The sequence below is a fragment of the Sorex araneus genome, chromosome 6 (assembly GCF_027595985.1).
Source record: "Sorex araneus isolate mSorAra2 chromosome 6, mSorAra2.pri, whole genome shotgun sequence".
Classification (NCBI taxonomy): domain Eukaryota; kingdom Metazoa; phylum Chordata; class Mammalia; order Eulipotyphla; family Soricidae; genus Sorex; species Sorex araneus.
Genome location: NC_073307.1, coordinates 81,178,969 through 81,198,182, shown reverse-complemented (window position 1 = coordinate 81,198,182; position 19,214 = coordinate 81,178,969). Strand labels below are relative to the sequence as shown.

General features: G+C 45.5%; 1 protein-coding gene across 6 annotated transcripts in view; it reads right to left on the bottom strand.

Annotated features, from left to right (window-relative positions):
- ERC1 (ELKS/RAB6-interacting/CAST family member 1) overlaps positions 1–19,214 on the bottom strand; it is a 518,184-nt gene that overhangs the window by 8,118 nt on the left and 490,852 nt on the right. The gene's annotated exons all lie outside the window — the stretch shown is intronic.

The window sequence follows — 19,214 nt, the reverse complement described above, 5'->3', positions numbered from 1 at the left end:
TTATGGTTGATTCTGGGTACCACAAAGTCCCCCAGTACCTCTGAATATGGTGACCTCCCCCTGCAAAGAAATCTCAGAGAAAATGAATCCATTAATGAATGCAATTGTGGGAATCCATTCACAAGGTACAAATATATCAAAGTACTGAGTTGTATGCTCTCAAGACATCGCAATTCTGTTAAGCATATCTCAATAATGTTCGGGGCTATGACAAAGGAGGCATTCGCTACCAGAAGAGTCCCCGTATCAAAATAAGCCACCAGAACACTGGAGAAGTACATATATCAAATGTCTCATTATTCAGTGTGACCTACAGAAATAAGTGCTTCGTCTGGGACCAAGGAAGGTACTTTGTGGAGCCCAAAGCCATCCTCACATTTCAGGTGGAATGTCCACCACTCACTCCCCCAGTGCCAGATGATCACACACAGGCAGGGGAGAGGAGGGGAGCCAGAAAAATCTCAGATGGGAATTCCCCCCTCCCATAAAAAAATATTACATATCTTACCCATTTGCTACAGATCCATTTGCTGTTCAATACAATGAGATCACCCTCCCTTGGGTCCACCCGTTTTCTAGAGAAATTATTCTGAGAACTACAAGAGTCCTCTGTTTAGGGAATATTTAGTGTACTTGTAGCTATTGTTTTAAACACCCTTGATGACATTCCTTCAAACATTAAACCAACATTTATTGAGTCTACTCTATGTTAAGTGGTGAAAGCTACATAGATTTGGTCGTTGTCTTGAAAACCCATTTCAGTTAATGGCAGAGACAAACATGTTAACAGATCTTTACAGCTGAGCAGGAAGGGCCACGACTGAGGCACTAACAGGAGCTTTGGGGAAAGACCTAAGAAGGTTTCATCTTGAAGGAGGCCAGCGAAGATGTTAGTAAAGGCAGCATGTGACCTGGACCTGGAGAGCTGAATAGGAGTTTGTCTGGCAGATCAAAGGCAAAAGAGACTTTTAAGCAGATGAAACAAATGCAGATGTGCAGAGCAATGAACGGGCTTGGCACGGATTGAGGCGAGAGTGAATGTGCAACACGGGCTAGAGCAGAAGGTACGGGCTGGTGGGGAATGACAGGAAACAAGGGCGAAGAGACAGACGGGGGTGGGGGGGTGATGGGGCAGACTTGTGCAGGTCAAGCTCAGGAGTTCAGATTTAATCTGGCTGAAAACAAAACAAATAACAAAAAGAGGAAGTCTAAGAATTTTTAAACTGCAGAGTGACATCATCGGCTTCACTTTCTTAGAAGTTAACTCAAAAGATAAAAAAAACATGTGGGAGTAAGTGGAAGGAAGCGATACTGCTGGGCTGAGCCAGGTGAGTCCTGCAGTGTGAGAGCCGAGGGGGGTCACGGGGACGGAGGGAAATGAATGGAGGCTAGAATCTGCCGAGGGGTGCAGGGGGAACGAGGCGTGCGAGGGGGGGATCGTTCTCAAAGTTCTAGAAAATATAGGAGGCAAGGCAGGTTTTGGCAAAGCAGGGAGTTAAACATTGAGTTTCAAGTCTCGTGAAGAGTGCTGTGGGTTTAGGTGGGCTGAGTTTCACTGCCACCTTCCCAATGGTAAGTTTCTAGGACCTAACCTCTCTGAACCTCGATTTTTTTTTTTTAACCTGTAAAACAGGACAATAACGTTTAGAAGACTTCCAAAAGCCCAGTGAGGTGATAATAAAAGGTCCGATACAATGCCTGGCATAGGAAATGCTTTGGTAAATGTGGGATGGTGTTGGGATTATTCACTGCTCTTATTAAATAGGGAGACTGCCCAGAAAGAGCGCAGCTGGGCTAAACAGTAGAGAAACAAATTTTAATTCCCCCATTGTGATGCTTCGAGCAAAAAATTATCATACTGCTTCTTCAACTCTATCAGGGGTGGGAAGAGACTGAGCAATCTTTGTTTTGCCAAATGTTGACTCAATGACATGGAAAGTCAGATTCAGAACATGGTAAGCCATGGAGCACCTCAAGGTCTGACCATGTCATATAAACAGGGATCTCTGAGGGGTCTGGGGTGACCGTACAGAAGGTAGGGTGCTTGCCTTGCACTCGGTCAGTCCACATTTGAACCCCAGCACCATATCTGGTTCCCCAGGCCCTGCCAGGAGTGATCCCGAGCACAGAGCCAGCTCTGAGCACTGCCAATTTTGCCCTCTACCAACCCCTACACTGCAAAGAATCTGTGAAATGGGTTAATGTAGGAGCGGGTGCCTTGAAAATAGTGCTATACAGAATAGAACCCAGAAATACTGCTTGGGAAAATGCTGTACTCTCTCCTGCCAGCCCCAGGTCTACATTCCTCAGGCACACATGAAACTTTATTCAGGGCACAATATAGATTAGGTCACAAAACAAGTCATAATAAATGTAAGTTGACTAAAATCCTATCAAATATCTTTTCCAACCACAACAGTATGAAACTAGAAATCAACTACAAGAAGAAAGCCAAACAATTCACAAAACAACTTACGACTGAAAATAGAGTATTTCAAATAAACCAAAAGCTCAATTAAAAATACCCCAAGACAAATAAAAATGGAAACCAAAACTTCTGGGACGCAGCAAAGCGGCTGGAGAGAGAAGTTTGTGTGCCGACATCAGGAGACAGGACGCCTCGGCTTGCACGGGGACCCTGTGTGATTCCCAGCACCACATGGGCCTCGGCCGAGCCCTGCCGGGAGTGAGCCCCAAGCACAGTCAGGAGCAAGCCCTGAGCGCCACTGGGCGTGGCTCAAATGGAAAAACAGAAAAATATCAGGCAAACAACCTAATATTATTATACCTTAAGGACATTTGAAAAAAGATCAAACAATGCCCAAAGTAATTAGATAAAAAAAAAAAGAACACAAATGAAATAAATGAAAAGAGAGAATAGAAAGGTAATGAAGAATCAATGAAACTAAGAGTGATTTTTTTTGGAAAAAAAATCGATAAATTTTTTACTAGACTTGTCTAGTTATTTCTTAGAGGACTCATGCCAAGTGTGAAAGGAAGAGGAGCTATTTTAATCCCACAAACACAAAGAATTAAGGGACTTACAATGAACAATGGTTAAACTATATACACAGAACTAGGCCAACATGTTGGACAGTTTGTAAGAAAACAAGTGTGTAAGGCCTAGGAAGACAGCGCACAGTGCAGGAATGAAGCCCTGCGTGTCGAGGCCCGGGGCTGGGTCTCCCAAGCATCACTGGTTGTGGTCCTGGTGGCCCCAAGCACTACCAGGCCTAATCAGTTCCACACGGCCAGACCTGAGCCTAGTACCTTAAGGACGAGTATTGGTTAGATGTTCTGAGCATCTCACCAATTCTAAAGAAAACCCTTATGGGGCAAAAATAAAAGAAGAAATGCCTAAATCATACAACCTGTGAAGAATCATGAAGACAGAAAATTTGAAGACATTGATTATTAGTAGAGACTGGAAATCAAAAATTCCTCCCCTCCCCCGGCCCCATGTACAGGACCAGATAGTTTCACTGGTGAATTCTACCAAATAGGCATAGAACAATTAACAGCAAATCTTTTGAAAATCTTTTGAAAATGACAGCAACAAACAAGAGAAGGGAACATCATTTTGTGAAACAAGCACTAACCTGATACCTAAACCAAGATGTCACAGATAATGAAATCCCATTGAACAGAGATGCAAATTAACAAGTCCAATTCAATAATGCGTTAAAAGGATAATATACCATGATCAATGGGATTTATTCCAGGGATGGTCCTACAAATCATCTACAAAACACCTGCAGATCAATGTAAAATCCCACATTTACAAAGTATAAAAATTGGATGATCATCCCAACAGATGCAGGAAAAAGTTCAGACAAAATTCAACATTCGTTTTTGCTGAAAAAGCTCAGTACTAGACCCAGTTTGGGTGCTAAGCTCAGTTGTTGCAGTAACAGTGGACAAAAAAGAAGAGCTGTGTGTATGTGTGTGGAATTAAAAAAAAAAAAACCCTAGAAACACAGTGATTAAATAGCAATTATTTTTCTGAGTATTTCTGTGAAGAAATGAGAACACCAACTTGAGAAGATATTGATTTGTATACTCATGCCCAGTACATTATTATTTATAATAGCCAAGCATAGACACATCCTGTTCATCAATAGACAGATGAATAAAGAAAATGTGGTCTCTCTCTTTCTTTCTTTCTCTCTCTCTCTCTCTCTCTCTCTCTTCCCTCCACCTAAATAATGGAATATTAAATAATGGAATATTACTCATCACAAAAAAAGGAAGCAAAACTTCAGTTCTATGTTAAGAACCGAACAGCATGGTAATAAGAACTGATAACACTGCATTGTATTCTGTTGTCGAGAGGCCAGGGCTATGGGTCAGGTGGTAGAGCATGTGCCTAGCATGTCTGAGGGCCTAGGTGTGATCCCAGGAAAGCCCGTTCCCTTACCTGCCAGGGGTGGTTCTCACAGGTGCGGCCAATGGCAATAACAAAAAGGAAGTTATAAGAAAACAGATCTTAAACATTCTGGTCAAAGGAAGAAAATCTGGGGGGTCAGGAAGAGACCACAAAGGGTTAAAATATAATCCTGATGTGCGCATGATCCTGGGTCTGGCACACCACATTCCTCCTAAGCATCACCAGGAATTGTCCTGGTGGCCCCCAGGGCCACCGTGCAGTTCTCCCAGCCCCCCTTCCCCCAGCAGCCAACCAAAGACGAGGGCTGGAGAGCTCAAATGTCCTAGCACTTTGCTCGGATGAGAATGGGGTTTAACCCCTGCACCGCATGTGAGAAGCAACTCTACAGGCACAGGCAAAGGTTGGGAACCAGGTGTGGCCCCTCAAATGAAAAAAGAGAAAAGGAAAATGTGTAACTTTCCTTGGTGATGGGTGTTAACTAGGCTTGCTGGAAAGATTATTTCACAATATACACAAATATCAAATCATTATGATGTACATCTGAAACATATGTTTTATATCAATTCTATCTCAATAAAAAGTGAATGTACTAAAATACTAGAAGTAAACTTGGGAACATTTTTAATAATTTTGGGATGGATGAAAGAAAAGTGGTTTTTATTTTACTTTTTGGATTGCCGTAGAATGAATGAATGACTATGACCCATTAATCCCCACCAGGCTCCAAACACACATACACAAATTCCTATGCTGACTGTGAATTTCCCATCTCAATGTGATCTGATCCAATTTTAAGGCAGAGCGCTGGGGAGGTAATGCTGTCATGAGGGTCAAACCTTCACAAATCAGTTTTTCTCTTTTAGGAGCAGACGACAGGTACTGGTTGGTTTCCTTCCCCCAGGTCAGGCTACGGAGAGAAAGTGGCCATCTGAAAGGTTCCTTGCCAGAAGCAGACCACGATGGCCCCATGACACTGGGTTTTCAGACTCTGGAGTGGCGAGAAGTAAACTTCTACTGTCTATAAGCCTCCTAGCTAACTTTGTTACATGCCAGACAGATTAAGTTGGTCCAAGATCAGGGGGTAGATGAATTAGGGTGTGTTGGGGGAGGGGGGAAGAGGTCAAGAGGACTGAGGTACACCGGTGGTGTTAAGGTATGATAGACAAATATCTATAGCTAAATATCCGAACTAGAGTCAGCCACATCAAAATCACAAGACCCAAACTTTAATAACCAAGCGAAAAAGATGCCTATTGAGATGATGGTCAGTGGTGGGGGGAATGTGCGGGTGGCTGGGGAGGAGCCTGGGGACATTGGTGGACGGAAGCTGACACTAGTGACAGGATTGGTGACGAACACTGTATGCTGAAAACCGAGTTTGAATAATTTTGTAGCTTACAGTACTTTAATAAAATAAAATTTGAGGGGGGAAAAAGAGGAAAGGGGTTGGAGTGATAGTACAGCAGGTCGAGTATTTGTCTTGCATGAGGTGAACCCAGGTTCAATCCCTGACATCCCATATGGTCCCCTGAGCACCGCCAGTAGTAATTCCTGAGTGCAGAGCCAGGAGTCACCCCTGAGCATTGCCGGGTGTGACAAAAATAAAATATAAAAGAAAAGGCAGAAAAGGGGGCCTGAGGTGTAGAGCACTTGTCTTTGCTTAAGGGACGCCCTGCGTTGGATTCCTAGCACCACACGAACTACAAAAGTGGAGGTGCGGGAAGGAACTGGCAATACAATGAAAATGTCTGCGTGAAGACAAAAGAGAGGTAGGATTTAAAATACAACACAGGGGCCAGAGCAACCGTGCAGCGGTGGAGCACCTGCCTGCAGCTGACCTGGGCTCGATCCCTGGCAGCCCATGGTTCCACGGAGCCTTGCCAGAAGTGATCCCTGAGCAGAGAGTGAGGTGAGCACTGCTGGGTCTGGCCCCAAATCAAACAGAGATAAAACAAAATACAAGTTGGGCTCAGAGACTGCTCAGCAGCCAGCGTGGCTGCCTTGCATGCATGCGTAAGGCTACAAGTTTGATTTCTGTAGCTGTTGCACGCGACAGACGCCTGCAGCTCTGCTGGCTGAGCTTTCCAGGGGGCTGGGGGATGGTACAGAGGGTAGATGTTTCCCTTGAATGCAGCCAACCCGGGTTCGATCCCTAGAATCCCATGTGATTCCCCCCCGAGCCTGCCAGGAGTGATTCCTGAGTGTGGAGCCGGGAGTCAGCCCTGAGCACTGCTGGATGTGGCCCCCAAACAAAACAAACCACAACAACAACCACCACAGAAAGTGCTCTCCAGACACACTGCAGCCAGACATGTGAGCTCCGCAATGCAAATGGGTGTGACTCCTGCTAATTGCCTCAACTAAAGAAATGTTGAATTTCTGTGGCCAGAGTTAACCTGAGTGAGCGGAGAGCCAGAGATGAGGGTACCCGACTGCCACACATGTCACGACAACAGCATCAATGGTGGAGATATGAGGAAATAAAATATCATGAAAACTGAAATGATAATAACACTCAAGTGAAATATTGAGAAACATTTTTTTTGGGGGGGGCTTTTTGGGTCACACTCAGAGATGCACAGGGGTTACTCCTGGCTCATGCACTCAGGAATTACTCCTGGCAGTGCTCGGGGGACCATATGGGATGCTGGGAATCGAACCCAGGTTGGCCGCGTGCAAGACAAATGCCCTACCTGTTGTGTTATCGCTCCAGCCCCAGATTGAGAAACATTTATAATAAATAAGACAAAAAGCAAAAAGAATTGCTATCAACACACTATGAAAAATGGTACCAAAAGACTTAACACTTAAGAGCAAAACAGAGAGAGAATAGGAAAAGAAACTCCCAGAAGCAAAGCAAATGGCTCCCGAGCTCAAAGCGCAGGAACTTCATTTATAAAACTGCAGACACAGAAACGTACAGGTTTGTCCTCCCACGACAATAACAAAAGGGCCAAAGCTAGTTAGTTAGCGCTGGTGAGGTTGGGGAAGTAGAAATTCCTTCACCGTTAGTGAGAAAGAAGGCTGGAAAACAATTTGGTCTTGTCAACCGAACTGAACTGCAAACATTCTGCTACCAAATAACTTAAAAGGTTTTAGTATACAGAAACACCAGCAGGAGCACTGACACAAGAGGGATAAAAGGTTGACCTTGCACCTGGGCCATCTGGTTTGATCCCTGGTACCGCATGGTTCCCTGAGCAGTGCAGGGGGTGAGCCCTGAGTGCAGAGCCAGGAGTAAGCCCTGAGCACCGTCTGGCACAGCCCGAGCCCTCCATCCCAGATGTGCATACACGTGTGCTTACCCTGGCAATTCATAAAGGCATAAATTTATTTATCAAAAATAAAGGGGGGGGGCAACGCAGACGCAGCAGTGCTTCAGGGGTCGTGGGAGAGCCCTGGGGTCTGCTGGGGGGAGGGGGTGCTGAGCCCGTCTGGAAGCCCAATGGCTCAGTCAGGTTGGGGGCTCAGAAGCAATCAGGGCCACCAGGTCTGGCCCTCTGGGAGCCACTGCGGCTCCAACTGCTCTACATTGTTTCGTGTTTGGGGGCCACACCCGGCGATGCTCAGGGGTTACTCATGGCTCTGCACTCAGGAATCATTCTTGGTGGAGCTCGGGGGACTAGACGGGATGGTGCAAGGCAAGCACCGACCCACCGCACTATCTCTCTGGCCCCACTGAACTGCTCTACTTCTTGAGCTCTCCTTAGCTCAAGGCAAACATGTTAAAGATTTTAAAAAATGAATGGTCTCAGTGTCAACCAGGAGGAGGAAGAGAACTGCACGTATGGGCTTTACATCTGCCTGTGTGTCTCTCTACACAACATGCTTGCATAGATACTTTTATCTATGACATAATATAGATAAGTTAAAACAATTTTGGGGGCACTGTGTGGGGTGCTGCAGATCAAACCTGGGTCAGCGTGTGTGCAAGGCAAGACCCCGCCCATAGTACTATCTCTCCAGCCCCTACAGATAAAATACCGTAGATAAATATTTTCATCTAAAAATACAAAAGGTATCTAAAGACTAAATAACATATAAAGGGCAAAATAAAGAGAATGAAAACCAAAACTACTGAGTGCTTTCTTTTTACCATCATCATCATCATCATCATCATCATCATCACTATTATTAATATTTTGAGGGAGCTCCTGATGGTTCTTCCTCAGATGGGCTGGAAGGGGACCTGTTTCAGTGCTGCTGAGGCCCAAGCAGTGCTCGGGGCAGGGAGGTGAGTGTGGGCATTGCAGGACTAGGTCTGGCGCACGGGAGGAAGGTCGGTGAGGATGTGTGAGAAGACACTCACGGGCTGGAGACACAGGACAGCCAGGTAGGTGCTCGCCTTGCATGCGGTCAACCGACCCAGGTATATCCCATAGAGTTCCTTGAGCACTGCCAGGAGTGATTCCTAAGTGCAGAGCCAGGAGTAACCCCTGAGCATTGCTGGTTGTGACCCCCTCAAACCAACCCCCCCAAAAAATAGACATTCCACAGCACTCTATTTCTATACAATTTAATACCATAAGCACTATCAATTTATGATAATAAAAATAAAAACACGTAACATATACTTCAAAGCTGCATGTATTCTTTTTTTTTTCCCTTTCTGGGTCACACCAAGCGATGCTCAGGGGTCACTCCTGGCTCTGCTCTTAGGAATTTTCCCTGGCCGTGCTCAGGGGACCGTATGGGATGCTGGGAATTGAACCCGGGTCGGCCGTGGGCAAGGCAAACGCCCTACCCGCTGTGCTATCACTCCAGCCCTAAAGCTGCATGTATTCTTAAGGGTATAGTTACTGCAAGACTCTCAGGAAAAAAAAGAGAGATTGCATAAAAATTACGTTCAGAAAGTATTGATTGATTTGCCAATAAAATGACATCCTGATATATGCAAGACAATAAACCATGAAAGTGTTCTGCTACGTAGAATAGGCTAGTTGCAAAAGACCACATCTTATTATATAGTTCTATTCTTATAAAGAGTCCAGACAAGGCAAACTGGGAGTCAGAAACTGGATTAGTGATTGCCTTGGGCTGGGTCGGGTGGGGGTGGGGGCAATCCCCAGTAAGTGCCAATAAGGATGGGTTTCCTTTCGGGATGATGAAAATGGTTGGGAATTCACTGTGAGCTGGTTACACAATTCTGAGAAATGACTGCATTTAAATTATACCTTTAACTAGGTCAATGGTGTGTGAATGATATCTCAATAAAACAGTAAAAACAATAGCGGGGCACTCCACGCAGAGCACGGAGGAGGGAATGCTCAGAGTGCTGCTGCTGTTAGTGCGGGCAGGAAGGAGGGAGCGAAAAATTTCTTCAGGAGAGAAGAAAAGGCAGAGGGTCCACAAGGAAAAGGGGCAGCATTCAGGGGTGCAGGAAGCGCCCAGGGCCAGGAGCTCCTGACTCTGAAGCGAAGCGATTCTAGCTTTCCAGGAGTGACAAAGGCCCCCGACAGCTTGGCAAGGGCTGGGGGCTGTCCCTCAAAAGCCTCCTCACCCCCACTCCACGACTTGGTTTCGGTGAGGCCACACCTAAACCCGGTGCTTTGTTTCAGGCACTCATTACCTAAAAAATGGAGACAAACTAGAATAAGATCAAGGGGAAGCAGAGGGCGTGACTAACAGCGGAAAGAATCATTTTATGAGGCAGGATGAGAACTGAACAGTAGAGCTGAGCTAAGGCGAAAACAAAAACAAAGACACAAACCAAAAACCTTACAGATGTCGAGAGGGTGTAAACAAGAAGTGGGGGGGAGGAAGTTTGAGAAGTGCTGGAAAAAGATTAGGGAAAAACAATGGAGGCAGAGTGGAAAGGCAATGCCTTGTCTAAGGCCTAATGAGAGGTTTGCTGAGGAAGAGGTGGATCAGAAGAATCCCCAAGTTTAGAGGAGGCTGCTTCCTTCATTAGCCGGCATTACTGTCCATCTGGGGGGCCTCTCTGCTCGCTGGGGATCGTGTCTGGTTTGCATTTGCTCTGAACACTATCAAATATGGAGAGGGAAGGCAGGAGGAGGCTTCGATGATGCTTGCTTCAGTCTACGCTCAAGTTTCCCAAATTAAAATAATAAAAAAAACAAGGGTATCCACCTTTCTGGAATTACTTGAAAAACAAACGTTTTCATCCTGCTGACTTGGAAATGCAAAGATGGCATCCTGAAGCGAAAGGAGACTAGGAATTGGGTCGTTCAAACATTGAGAACCACTCTGGAAAAGAAAGGTGATGTGGCCAAACGTTAAACGCAGACAAATGTGTTCCCAGCATGGATGGGACAGCGACTCTTGCAACAGGTTCATACCCTGTTACTTACATTGTATCTGTTTAGCCTGCATGTCTCAGTCGTGAAAAGCAAGGCTGAGTGCTCGTACAGCAGGTGGGGAGCTTGCCCTGGCATGCAGGTGACTCGGGCTCAGTCCCCGGCACCACGATGGTTCCCCCTGAAGCTCCAGGAGTGACACCCGAGCACAGAGCTAGGAGTAACTCCTGAGTACTCCTGGTGGCCCCGGAAATCAAACTCCACACCCAAAGCCAAAGGAAGTTTTTTGGTGGGGGAGAGGGCAAGGAGGTTGGTGCTAGGATACACGGCACCTGTCTTGATACCCAGCACTTCAAACGGTTCCTGAGCCCTGCCAGGAGTGCCCCTAAGCACAGAACCAGGAGGAAACCCCCAGCACCACCAGGCACGACCCTAAAACAAGAGCGTGGCTGGTTCTGGTCAGCCTGTGTCTCACAGACACATGGGGAAGGTGCATTTTCCCCTCTGTCCTCCTTACCATACCCAGCCCCCCACCCGCCGTCTGTGTCACCCTCTCACCTCTCTCCCAAGAAGGACCCCTTTGGACTTAACACCAGAAAAGAATTTCCCCCAAAGTACAAACATGTAATATTTGGGATTTAATAAAAATGCTGATTACATCCTAGCCGAGATGACTTAAATCCTTTTCTCTCCCTCCTTCCCTCCCTCGCTGAAGCTATAAATCCAAGTTTAGTGGAGGTAAGTCTGAATAATCCAGCAAGATCTTCCATTTCCTACTCTCCACTTTTTAATGCTGGCAGGCTAATTCCATCACTACAAGTACTAGAGTGAAAAAAGAAAAAAACAACCACCCACAGTCTTCTTGTTTACTTTCTTAAAAACACCATAATTACATGCAGCACACAAGTTTACACAATCCCCTCCTAGATTTAAAAAGGCAATTTTTGTGTGTATGTACAGAAAGTTTTGCATCTAAAGGCAAACAAGAACACAGTTAAAATCACTTTCACAGTAAAATAACTTCCACGAAACTACAAAACAAATCTGTTCCCGTGAGTCCTGCAAATTCTTCCTCCAACGTAAGCACAAACCCCATGTCTCAGCACCTTAACTGCCTCCATTTAGGAAATATTACTACCAAAGCTTCAACACTCTCGGGCCCCTAAAGATTTAGTGGAAAAGCATCTTTTTACTAAACCTTAATTTACTTAAGATACACTAGAGGAAGGAAACTAATGGAATAATTATCTAAGGATGAACCCCCAGTAGAGGGAAAAATAAGAGTATGTTCTGCAAAAGTATCGGTTATTAAAATTGTGGATTAGGCGGGCGATGAAGGCAGCAAATCCTTCTGCTCCACAGTCTCTGTGTGGATCTGATGCACTGGTGTAGCCTGTGACGGGCAGTGAACCATCGAATAAACTAGAGTCTGAGGGAAGCTTTTGAAGGCAACAGAGAGACGACACATCTGCCTCTAAGGGACCTCCCAACACCCCTGTTCTGCCCCTTCCTTCCCGCTCACCCAGGCCGCACCGCACTGCCATGCCCGCCCCTCCACTTAACTCTGTTTTCTTTTTTTTTTTTTTTTGCTTTTTGGGTCACACCCAGTAATGCACAGGGGTCACTCCTGGCTCATGCACTCAGGAATCACCCCTGGCGGTGCTCAGGGGACCATATGGGATGCTGGAATTCGAACCCGGGTCGGCCGCGTGCAAGGCAAACGCCCTACCCGCTGTGCTATCGCTCCAGCCCCATTAACTCTGTGTTTTCAATCCCTCTCATTTCTGGTCTTCTACCAGGGCTTCCCTCTCTCCACTGGAAAGAACCATTTCCTCTTTCCCCCAGAAAACTTCTCAAAAGGACAGTCTACATCTACTACCAGTTTCAGTTCCCGCCTTAACACTTAAGAATTTAGATTTTGCGAGTTCACTGAAATTGCTCTTTCCGAAGATTGCTAAACTAAAACCTCTACATTGAAAACTAGACAGTGCTCCACTGAGGGAGAAAAAAAAATCTTAAATGAAGGGATGCAAATGACCAGGTATTGACAGACTCCATGTTATAAAAACATGGACTGTCCAAACAAACGCAGAGATTCAGTGTAACCCAGATTCAAACAGTGTGGCTTGGACAACTCGTCAGGCCGAAAGCACGTGTTGCATGCTCGAGACCCAGGTTTGGTCCCTGGCACCGCATAGTTCCCTCGAGCACCATTGGGAGTGGCCCCTGAACACAGCGCTGAGGGCAGTCCCCAACCACTGCCAGGTGTGGGCCCCAAACAACAATAATAACAACACCAAAGACCAACACATCCAAACTGGCAGGTGTGTGGCTGTCTGTGTCAATCAATAGGCTGATTCAAAGTGCACGGGGAAATCAAAACTGGTAAGAAAAGCAATCTCAAAAAACAAAGCTATCAAAACGCTCCTCTCATGACGACAAATACTACAGTAATAATCATAATTATGGCTATACATAATATATAGCATAGCTGTAAGGTTATAGTTTTTTACACAGCTTGATACTGACACAAAAGCAGACATGTAAACTAGTGGAATAAAAAGGATAAACATGAACATAGCACAAACATGGGGGCAGCCCAAATATCCATCAACAAAAGAATTGGTAATTGTGGTATGGTCACACAACGGAATATTACACAGGCATGAGCAGCAGCAAGCCATATTCATAGGACAGTTGATGCAATTTCGTGAGAAGAAGTGAAACAACAATTCACACCATGGCTCTGGGCACCCAACTTAAAATGTTTTCTAAGCCTGGGATTCTGGGTTCCCAAGTGGCAAGACGGACAGAGACAGGGACACGATAATGCAAAAGCAGTAGGAGTTTTATTCCAGTATAAGGGGGTCAACTATCTCACCCAGAGTGCTCTCTCGATAGCGACCCCGACTTCAGGCAGCAGTTTATATAGGGTTTGACCCATAAGCAGTACGTGCCTTCTTGTTTCAGAAAGAAATCTCACTTAGTCACCAAACAAAGGTGTTTTGGTAAGTGTCCAGGGTAACAGTGGTTAGGCAACAATTAAACAATAATTTCCAGTATCGATACCAACTTTATGATTACAGACTTTTCGTTCTTTTAGGGTTAACAAAAGACAACTTCTGGGGCATTGTGACCATTGACTGATTGAGCCACTTGCTCAGCCAGGAACCTTCCCAGGTGGGTTCGGGTTGGCTGGTTCTGCTGTTTTACTGCTGGGAAACGGAATCTGTTTCAGTTCCAGGAACTGAACCTGAGGCCGACTTGATTTTTTCTCATTTCTGCTGCCTGTCATGGCATCAGTTTCGCCCTTCCAATGTTAAGTGAAACCAATCTGCAGTGGTAGGTCACCTCTGGACGGTGGACTAGTGACTGGTAAAGAGGCATGACTAGCAGCGCTGAGATGCTGGTAACTTTGTGCTTCGCGTTCAGGTGTTCATCATGTGTCTTCAAACTCAGTGAGGTGGAAGCTTAGCATCGGTGCCCTTTTGGGTATGTGTATTACAGTTCAGACTGTGAGACAGAACAGTCCCCGTCCCCCTGGAAACTGTGAGGACTATTTAGCGGCACAATCCTAGGGTTGTGACTCAGTCCTCATGCCACTTGACTTCCTCTGTGCAATTTGATAACACCTGCTAACATCTATCCCCTTCCAGACTTTTTAGCATTGCATGTCTTGCCAGTGTATTTTGGTGCAGGTTCTCATTCCTGCTGATGCCCTCAAATGCAATGGTTTCTTTAAAAAATTTTTTTTTATTATTAATTCGCCATGAGATACAGCAACAAAAATTTTATGTTTGAACTTTGATCATAGGTCACCCAACACCCATTCCCTTCACCAGTGCACATTTCCCACCACCAAAATCCCTAGTATTCTCCCTCCCCACCACTATATACCTTCCCCTGCTTGTATGGCAGACAATTTGCAAGGTATCCTTTCTCTACTTCAGTTACCTTCGATATTTCGAGACCAGTCCTACCTCCCCTCATACCTGCTGAAAATACAATTGCTAGACAATGTGTTTTGTATTGGTTGTAATGGATATATTATAATGTTGCTTTAGGAATTCTAAGATTTTAATAATTTGGGTCTGAAGAAATTGCTGCCGCAGGTTGCTGGTGTCCGAGATTCCTGTGTGTGTCTCGGGATCGTGGCCATGCTGGTACTCCTTGCTGGCTTGTAGAAAATGGTGATCGCTGGGGCTCTCAGAGGGCAGGCGGTGGGACGGCACCTGCCCCCGTATGGAGCGGCCCAGTGGAGAAGGCTGACTGCAAAGTCCCGAGACATCTCTGCTGCAAGTTGCTCGGGTCCGAGATTTCTGTGTGTGTGTCGCAATGTTTTCTTGAGCTCTACAAAGACATTCCCTCTTTTTGTATCCCTAAGCCAACCTGCCTATTTCTGGCTGCAGAGACAGCTAATGGTAACAGCAGCTAACTTACTGGACATTGCTCAGAGGCCAGGCACTGTCCTAAGTGCTGGAGTGCATCAGCACGGTGACCATCATGACTTAAGTTGAGGGTTTTGTTATTGTTGTTCTTTAGTTTTTGTTCATTTTATTTTGTTTGATTTTGCTTTGGGCCATACCTGGCGATGCTCAGGGGATACTCCTGGCTCTGCTTCCAGGAATCACTTCTGGCAGTGCTCCCGGGACCATATAGGATGCTGGGGATTGAACTTGGGTCAGCTGCATCCTATCATCTCTGGGTTATTACATGATCACCTCAGTCCTGGCAAAAGAGTGGTCTTTTAAAATCACAGTGGGAACAAGCTGCCTCCTTTTCTTCCAATCTCAGAAATGATTTCCCACCTACACAATAAAGCCCAGGGCTCAGCGGTGGCAGCCCCCAATCTTAGTTTTTCAATTTCACCTCCTGGTATGTCTTTTGCTTTTTCTTAGATGTACTTCCTCCTCCCAGAATGGGGGTCATCTGACCTCCTACCTAAATCTTCTCTTCCCTCATGGACTCAGTCTTGAGCTCCAGTGCTCCGAGGCTCGTAGAAGCCTTCTCTTGCCAGAGGTAATCGTGCTGGTGAGAATTTTCCTTCCTGTTTTGAGTTGGTTGTATGTTGACTCACTCAGCTCTCCTGTACACTCCTTGATGAATTCCTTGATACCAACACTGCCCAGCAAGATACCCTGCAGTGCCAACAAGCTGAAGTGACTAGGGAATAAAGGAATGGGCCGAGAATGACTGGAAAAGAAATGAACGAGATGAAAGTGACTAGGGAATAAATAGAAGGGGGTGGGGCATGGAAAAATTCCTAAAGGGAAGCATCTCCAAATCACAAAAGGTCTGTCAGAGAGCAGAGTGTCAATGAATGAGAGAAGGAAGGATGCCCTTTGCTTCAAGTTTCAAAAGAAGGAATTTAAGACAAACAGGGGATACCAAGGTGGCCCCTGGCAGGAATTTGCTGGCGTTGTCTGCTGACTGTTATTGTTCTATATTTTGTTCTTAGGAGCTGTTGCAGCTCACCCTGGACTGAGAGTCGTAATATGATTTCTAGAGGGACAAGAGCCAAGAATCACAAATACAACAGCAAGTCCATCTGAATGGCTCAAAGCAACACACGTTGGAAGTGCGTGCAGAGAAGAGGAGGCTAGGAGGTTTTAACTCCCACCGCTGTTCAGGAGAGATGGAGAGAAGCGGCACAGAAGGGAACGGACACCTTCCAGAGATGGTATTCTGTACCCGCATTCTGAACACCAGCAATGTTAGGGGATGTATGAGGGGGAGCCCTCTTGAGTTCCCTTCCGGCTTTCAAGGTCAGGATAACTGCCAGAGGACAGAGCTGATACTATACAGAAGTGAAAGGAACATAATGGCTGGCTGGGCTGGGCTGGCAGACTCAGGGAAGTTACTCCAGAACACTTACTGCTATTTATGTGGATGGGGGTGAATGAAGATGGAGAGAAAGAAGGCACGGTTATGAGAGGTTACTCAGTAAACCCAGCTGTGGTTGGCAATGACTCAGATTAGTTCCTTTCTGTAGATGGTTCGGCAGTGGGCAGGAAATGATACAGAGCTCTTAGTTTGGTTTAAGCAGACAAGAATCTGAACTTGGGGTTTTGAACAGCTAGGTCCCTGGATGCCTGGGCCAGGAGGTCTGAGCTGTACACGGGGATGATGATGGAGCCTATCAGAGGTGATGAATCAAGTTGCAATGAGCCTGTGTCCTGGCTGGCGCTGGGCTGCAGCCCCTCCCTCAGCTCAGCATGCTGTCTAACTGTATCTGCCGAGGAGACAGCAAGACACAGAACAACTTCTGAGTTTGGACTTGAACAATGAGAAGTTGAAATGGATTGGGTACAACACAAAACTCAGGTGGTTAGAGAGAGCTGAGAGCTCAGAGTATGATGCACTGGGTCTGGCCTAGCCATTCGCTCTTCTACAGGTACCTGGACATTCCACCTTCCCTCTTCCCCTTCATGTCTAGCGTGGTACTGTGATTTACAGTATGATCAACGCCCGTTTCACGGAGACATTGTTCCAATACCACACCTGCTACCAGAGTGCTTCCTTCCCCCAACAATATCCCTAAGCCCCATCACCTCCCCTTGCCCACCCTATGCTCATTTCTGCAGATAAACTCTGCGTTCTAATGCTTATGCCCAATTGTTGTTCCACTACTATGTTTCCTTCCTACAAATGATCACTGTTTTTGATTGTGGAGGTATGGTAACTATGAACATATAAAAGGAGAAAGCTAAATTTTGAGAAAAAATATCACAAAATAGTAAATCAATTATAAACTGATAATTTTTTCAAAACCTTAACATATAAATAAAAATAGTATGAACAATTCTATGCCAATATATTTAAAAATATACATGAAAATGTATCAATTTCGATGTAACTAATGCATGAGTTAGCAGAGTGAGGAGAGGAGAATTTTTCTTTCTTTTTTCTGGAAAGGAGAATTTTTTAAAGTTTAAGGGAATTAAAAATTTTTTAAAATTAAATCACCGTGAGAAGATACACGGACTGGAGCGATAGCACAGTATATTTGCCTTGCACGTGGGCGACCCGGGTTCGATTTCTCTGTCCCTCCTGGAGAGCCCGGCAAGCTACTGGGAGTATCCCGCCCGCAGGGGAGAGCCTGGCAAGCTCTCCATGGCGTATTCGATATGCCAGAAACAGTAACAAGTCTCACAATGGAGACGTTACTGGTGCCTGCTTGAGCAAATCCATAAACAACAGAAGACAGTGCTATAGACTGCTACAGAGAAGATACAGAGTTCCAAAGTTCATGATTGAGCTTCAGTCATGCAATGTCCCAACACTGTTCCCTTCATCAGTGCTCATTTCCCAACACCAAATCCCCAGTTTCCCTCTTAAAGGAAATTCTTACTAGGTGTATAAGAGTCTAGAAGTGTCTTTTCCTGAAAAGGTAATGTTTGTTTTATGTTAGAAAATGATTTACAGATAATGCTAAGTACCTGCATTTGCAAGTAAGAAAAAAATCTCTATAGATACAAGAAAAAAATCACCGATTAGATATAGAATATTCAAAATAAAATATTAATTCATTTACTTTAAGAATATAGTAGGGGAGACTTGTAAGATTTTTCTTTTTTTTGGGGGGGGAAGGTCACACCTGGCGATGCACAGGGGTTACTCTTGGCTCTGCACTCAGGAACTACTCCTGGCGGTGCTCGGGGGACCATGTGGGATGCTGTGTACAGCGGGTAGGGCGTTTGCCTTGCATGCAGCCAATCCAGATTCGATTCCTCCGCCCCTCTCAAGAGAGCACGGCAAGCTACTCAGAGTATCCCACCTGCTCAGCAGAGCCTGGCAAGCTACTTGTGGTGTATTCAATATGCCAAAAACAGTAACAACTAGTCTCACAATGGGGCTGTTACTGATGCCCGCTAGAGCAAATTGATGAACAATGGGACAACAGTGCCACAGTGCTACAGTGCAGTGCTACTTTAAGAATATAAAACTGTCAGGGCTGCAGAGATAATACAGTGGGTAAGGTACTTGCTTTGCAACTGCCAACCTGACCTGCGTTTGATCTCTGGAACCCATATGGTCCTCTGAACCCAGCCAGGAACGATCAATGGAGTGGAAGCCCAATTCTTTTGGTTTTTGGGCCACACCAATGGGTCTCAGAAGTTACTCCTGGCTCTGCACTCAGGAAGTACTCCTGGTGGGCTTGGGGGAATTATTTGGGATGCCATGATCGAACACAGTTTAGCCATGCATGCAACGCGTGCACCCTATTTACTATATTATCTCACTAACCACAATTCTTAGTTTTTTTTTTTAATGAGAATTCCACAGTGATTTACTTTTTTTTTTTTTTTTGCCTTTTGGGTCACACCCAACGATGCATAGGGGTTACTCCTGGCTCTGCACTTAGGAATCACCCTTGACGGTGCTCAGGGGACTATATGGGATGCTGGGAATCGAACCTGGGTCCGCCGCATTGCAAGGCAATGCCCTACCTTCTGTGCTATCGCTCCAGCCCCATTTATTACTTTTATAATTTATGAGGATCATGTATATCACGGAAATTCCTTTTCTTTTTCTAAAAATAACTCTGATGAATCAGTGGAAGCAGTTTC